We start from the raw sequence: 6,000 nt of genomic DNA on the forward strand, positions 1-6,000 counted from the left end.
AATTAGATACCTTTTACTGAATGATAAGTATAGCATATCAAAATTTGTGAGATGCAGCTTATGTGACGCTAAGAATACAATTTAGAGTTTAAGTGCTTGTATTAGAAAATAAGAAAGTGCTGAAATCAATGAGCTAAGCTTCCACATTAAGAAGCTAGAAAAAGGCTGGGCACGGTGGCTTATGCCTATAATCCCAGCACTTTGGGAGGCCAAGGCGAGTGGATCACCTGAGCTCTGAGGTCAGGAGTTCGAGACCAGCCTGACCAACATGGAGAAACCCCATCTCTACTAAAAATACAAAATTAGCCAGGCATGGTGGTGCATGCCTGTCATCCCAGCTACTCGGGAGGCTGAAGCAGGAGAATAGCTTGAACCCGGGAGGCGGAGGTTGCAGTGAGCCGAGATCACACCACTGCACTCCAGCCTGGGCAACAGAGTGAGACTCCATCTCAAAAAAAAAAGAAAAGAAGCTAGAAAAAGAACAGTATAGTAAGTCCAAAATAGAAGGAAGGAAATAAAGACAAGAGTGGAAATAAAGACAAGAGTGGAAATCAATTCAACAGAAAACAGACAACAATAGAGAAAATCAACACAGCCAAAAACCGATTTTTGAAAACATCAATAAAATTGATAAGCTCCTAGTTAAACTGAAGAAGGAAGAAACAAAAAAAAGAGAGAAAATGTGAATTACCAATATAAAGAGAAAAGAAAGGATATTCCCACAAATCCTATAGACATTAAAAGGATGATGAGAGGGTATTGTAAACAAATTTATGCCAACATGTTTGACCATGTAAATGGATAAATCCTTTGAAAAACAGGACTTTTCATAAATGGACAAAAGAAGAAATAAGTAACCTGAATATGTGTTAAAGCAGCTAAATTCACAATTACATTTTTTTTCACAAAGAACATATCTGGCCCAGATAGCTTTAATGGTGAAGTCTATCAAAGAAAGGAATAATACCAATCTTACACAATCTCTTATAGAAACAGGAGGAAGGACCACCTCTCAACCCTTTTTGGAAGCTGACATATTCATAATACTGAAACCTAACAAATACACTACAAGAAATGAAAATTACAGACCAATATTTCTCATGAACAGAGATGCAAAAATTTTTAACAAAATATTAGCAAATTAGATCCATCTATATATTAAAAATATAACACATCACAGCTAAGTGGGTTTTATCAAGAAAAAGGCAAGAGCAATTAAAATATGAGAAAAACAATCAGTGTAATTCATCCCACTAACAGTATAAAAAAGAAAAACACAAACATCTCAGTAGATCCAGGAAAACATTTTGAAAATTTTAACACTATTCCGTGATAAAACCTCTAGACAAACAAGTAATAGAACAGAATTTCCTCAATTTGATAAAATGCATCTATAAAAACTTATACATAACATCATCTTTAATGATAAGATATGGAACACTTTCTCTCTAAGGTCAAAAACAAGGTAGGAATGTCCACTCTCATGCTGCTATTCAGCATTGTACTTGAGGTCTTGCCATTAGGCATGAAAAGATAGAAGTCACAAAGACCGAGAAAGAAGTAAAATTATCTTTCTCTACAATGACATGGTTTTGCAGGTAGAAACTTGAAAGGAATCTACTCCCAAATCCTACTAAATCTAATAAGTAAACTCAGCGAAGTTTAAGATACAAAGTTAATACAGAAAATTTTTATTTTATTTTTATATACTATCAACATACAATTGGAAAAAAATAAAAATCATTATTTATAACGGTATTAGTATAACAAATACCTTCAAATTTTTTTAAAAAAAGATATACAAGACTTCTACACTTGAAACCATAAAACATTGTTGAGGGTGATTGAGACCTAATAGAGAGATGCCATGCTTAAAATCAGTATTGTACAGATGCTGATTCTCAGAAAATCGATCCATAGATTAAATGCAATTGCAATCAAATTCCCAGCAGACATTTTTTTTGGTAGAAATTGATTTTTTGTCAAAAATAAAATAGTTGGAGGATTTACATGACCCAATTTTAAGTCTCACTGTAAGTTTCATCTTTTTTTTTTTTTTTTTTTTTTTGAGACAGAGTCTCACTCTGTTGCCCAGGCTGGAGTGCAATGGCACGATCTTGGCTCACTGCAACCTCTGCCTCCCGGGTTCAAGTGATTCTCCTGCCTCAGCCTCCCGAGTAGCTGGGATTGCAGGTGCATGCCACCACGCCCGGCTAATTTTTGTGTGTTTTTAGTAGAAACGGGGTTTCACCACGTTGGCCAGGCTGATCTTGAACTCCTGACGGCAAGTGATCCACCCGCCTCAGACTCCCAAAGTGCTGGGATTAGAGGCATGAGCTACCACCCCTGGCCAGTTTTATCATATTTTTAAACACTGTTTTAGTCTTTTACATTTCCGTATAAATGTTAGTACTAATTTATCAGTTTCTAAGACTGTCTTATTGGTGTTAAAATAGACAAATAGATCAATAGGACAGAAAAAAAAATTACAATCAAATGTTTTCTGACAAAGGTGCCAAGACAAATTGATGAGAAAAGGACAATCTATTCAACAAATGGTGCTGGAATCTGCTCAGCGACAAAAAGGAATAGACATGAATGAATGTCTGAAATATTATAGAGTAAATGAAGGAATTAAGAGACAAAGGAATATATACTTTAAAATTCAATTACTATGAAGTTCAAGAACAACCAAAACTTGTCTGTGGGTTCTGTGGGTACAGGAATTGGAATAGTGGCTACCTCAGGACAGGGCAGGGGGTGATCACTACAAAAGGGACAAGCAATTTTCTAGAATAATGGCAACATTTTATGTCATGTTTGAGGTGTGTGTTAAATGAGTTTTCACATTTATCAAATGGAGGTATAATAACATTTAGTAAACTGCATAGAGTTAAGTGTATTTTTTTTCAAATGAGAAAATTAGCTACTATCCATTAATAATTTTTTTAAAGCAAGGAGCAGGATAGAGGAAAAGAAAAAGACACATAACACAAAATTAGAATACGACGTTGTAATGTGCTGGAGACATGCAGAGAGTGCTGTGGGAGAATATGCAAGTGGCACAAATAGCTGGGTGGCCAACAAGACCAATCTATCTGACAGTTGTACCTCCTGTCCCTTCTGGCATCCCTTTGTCAACTCGATCTGTGAATATCTCATTTTCTGGTGGTTGATTGAGGCCTTGACACCAAGAAACAATTCTGGGTCTGCTCTGACTTTTGGCTACTTAAATTTAGGACAGTTCATTTTGGTAAAGGGAGACCCCTTTATTATGGAGAAGGGGAAAGGAGGCACAGTTTAGAACCTTCCCAGTGGCTGTTGAATACTTGTCTATCCTGACAACTTTCCTGGTACTCACCCAACGATTCTTCAGTATTCTGAATACGCCAGGCTTACGAATGAATTTCTCCAGCACCAAATCCTCTCATTGCCTTTTTAAAAAATGTTGTCCAATTTAACATCAAGACACCGTCCATGCAATCTGTTGAAAAATCTGGCTATTTGCAAACAAAGAAAAAATGTATAGCCTCACACACTATATATCAAAATAAACCCAAGTGTATAAAAGAGAAAATTTTAAGTGAAACCAAAACTTTGAAAATATTGAGATGAATATTTGTTAGAGCTTTGAGTAGGAAAGGGTTGTTTGAACAGATAACCAACAGAGGAAGTCAGAAAAGAGTGATCATTTCCTTAATGAAAATACAAAACTTAACTACTTCACAAAAGTCATTACAATACTTAAAAACCTTAACAACAATCATGTGGAAAGCATTTATTACAAATAATTCAGAAAAATGATTTATATCCCTAATAACTAAAGAAGTGAGGAAGAATACTAAGATCACATTTTTTAAAAAGTAGCTAAAGGATAATATAAATGACTAACAGACCTGAGGGAAAAAGCTAACCTCACAAGTATTCAACCAAATAAAATAACCTCGAGATACCACTTAAAAACCTATCAAAATAACAAAGTGTTTGGAAAATGACAAGACTCAAAATCTGGTAAGAGCAGCATTTTTCCCCATTGTGGAGGGAGTGTGTAAATTGGTGTGGTCTTTCTGAAAAGCAGTTAGGCAATCTTGTATCAAAAATCTTCAAAGTGTTCTTACTCTTTGATGAAGAATTCCACACGTGTGAATCCTAAAACAATTAGAAGTATGAACATATTTTTATGCACAAAGATGTTTAACCAAAAGGAAAACGACCTAAATGACTAATGATGTGCAACTGCATGGATAAATTGTTGTATATCAAAATGATGAAATATTTTGCGCTTTTAAAAGACAGTTTTGAAAAACCTTTAAAGACCTCAAAAATGCCCAAAATATATTAATTGAAAAGGATAAAAAACTTTATTATTTCACTAGGTAATGAAACAGAATACAGTTGATCCTTGAACAATGCTGGTTTGAACTGCACTGGTTCACTTACATTCAGATTTTTTTCTTTTTTCTTTTTTTTTGAGATGAAGTCTCACTCTATCGCCCAGGCTGGAGGGCAGTGGTGCCATTCTGGCTCACTACAACCTGCGTATACCAGGTTCAAGCAATTCTGCCTCAGCCTCCCAAGTTGCTGGAATTACAGGCGCCTGTCACCACGTTCAGCTAATTTTTGTATTTTTAGTAGAGACAGAGTTTCACCATGTTGACCAGGCTGGTCTCGAACTCCTGGCCTCAAGTGATCCACCTGCCTCAGCCTCCCAAAGTGCTGGGATTACAGGCATCAGCCGAGTGCAGTGGCTTATGCCTGCAATCCCATCCCGGCTAACACGGTGAAACCCCGTCTCTACTAAAAATACAAAAAATTAGCTGAGTGTGGTGGCACATGCCTATAGTTTCAGCTACTCAGGAGGCTGAGGAATGAGAATTGCTTTAACCCGGGAGGCAGAGGTTACAGTGAGCTGAGATCACACCACTGTACTCCAGCCTGGGCAACAGAGCAAGGCTCCATCTCAAAAAAAAAAAAAAAAAAAAAGAAAAAAAGAAAAAGGTGTGTTATGAATGCAGAAAATATATGTTGATACTAGTCTATTGTGTAATTTACCACCATAAAATATACACAAGTCTATTATAGAAGTTAAAATGTATCAAAATGTATACACAAACACTTAGAGATAGTACATGGTATCATTCCCAGTTGAGAAAAATGTAAGCAAACGTGAAGATGCAGTATTAAATCATAACTGTATAAAATTAACTTAGTAATACTGTACTACCATAATAATTTAATAGCCACTTTCTGTTGCTATTGCCATGAGCTCAAGGGTTGTGAGTACCCACTAAAAATGAAGTGTGACCCTAAAAATCTCCATGTGAACAGTTGGTCTTTCTGGTAAATTGCATATCGCAGTAAAAAGTGATCTCTTGTGGTTTGGTTCTTACATATTTTTCATCATGTTTAGTCAATATTATAAACCTTGAATAACACCGTGGGACCCATAAGAAGTGCCACTAGTGATGCTGGAAGTGCTCCCAAGAAGCAGAGAAAAGTCATAACATTACAAGAAAAAGTTGAGTTGCCTGATAATGTACCGTAGATTGAGGTATGCAGCTGCGATTGCCACCCTTTCAGAGAGATGATTCAGCTTGTAAACAGATGACATAAACTTAATGGTATCGATAAATAAGTACTGTAAATGTATTTTCCTCATGAGTTTCCTAATAACATTTTCTTTTCTCTAGCTTGCTTTATTATAACAATACAATAGATAATATGCATAACATACAAAATGTGTATTAATCACTGTTCTTGTGTTTGGTAAGGCTTCTGGTAAACAGTAGGCTATAGTAGTTACGTTTTTGGAGAATCAAAAGTTATAGCAGGCCAGGTATGGTGGCTCAAGCCTGTAATCCCAGCACTTTGGAAGGCCAAGGCAGGAGGATCACCTGAGGTCAGGAGTTCAAGACCAGTCTGGCCAACATGGTGAAACCCCGTCTCTACTAAAAATACAAACATTAGCCAGGCATGTGGCATGCACCTGTAGTCCCAGCT

This window comes from Pongo pygmaeus, chromosome 1, assembly GCF_028885625.2.
Source record: "Pongo pygmaeus isolate AG05252 chromosome 1, NHGRI_mPonPyg2-v2.0_pri, whole genome shotgun sequence".
Classification (NCBI taxonomy): domain Eukaryota; kingdom Metazoa; phylum Chordata; class Mammalia; order Primates; family Hominidae; genus Pongo; species Pongo pygmaeus.